The sequence below is a fragment of the Alligator sinensis genome, unplaced genomic scaffold (assembly GCF_000455745.1).
Source record: "Alligator sinensis unplaced genomic scaffold, ASM45574v1 scaffold1744_1, whole genome shotgun sequence".
NCBI classification, from domain to species: Eukaryota; Metazoa; Chordata; order Crocodylia; family Alligatoridae; genus Alligator; species Alligator sinensis.
Window position 1 is genome coordinate 94580 of NW_005843554.1, and position 454 is coordinate 95033.

Sequence of the window (454 nt, forward strand, 5' to 3'; positions counted from 1 at the left end):
GGCGGGGGCCCACGGCGGTGCCCGGGCTCCGTGTGGCGGGGGAGGGGGTATGTGGGGGTGCCGTGTGCAGGCAGTGGGGCAGGTCCCCTGTGCATGATGTGGGGGTTACAGTCGGGGCGGGGGCAGGGCCCGGGTCTCCCGTCAGAGCTGAGCTCCGTGCCGTCCCCTTCCCCGCAGACCGGGCGCCGTGCGTGAGCGCAGGGCAGCGACAGCCCCGGCCGCGCGGGGAGGCCTCTCCGGGGAGACGCAGCTGCTGCGCTGGAGCCCGGGGCACCGTGGCCCTGCTGCAGCCGGAGGTGACGCTGGAGGAGCAGGACCGGGGTGGGGGTCCAGGCAGGAGCTGAGGGTGCAGGAAAAGTCCCTGGTGTGGGCCCAGCTGGGCCCAGGGGCATCCCCGCGGTGGTCCCCACCACGGCCAGCAAAGCAGCAGCTGCTGCAGGAGCGGGGCCAGGGC

General features: G+C 75.3%; 1 long non-coding RNA gene across 1 annotated transcript in view; it reads left to right on the forward strand.

The window, feature by feature from the left end:
- The first annotated feature begins 57 nt into the window (after nucleotides 1-57).
- The window catches only part of LOC102381453, a 2002-nt gene continuing 1605 nt past the window's right edge, over nucleotides 58-454 (forward strand). The window contains exon 1 of the long non-coding RNA XR_325531.3: nucleotides 58-296. This is a non-coding gene — a long non-coding RNA (uncharacterized LOC102381453). The remainder of the gene's footprint in view (nucleotides 297-454) is intronic.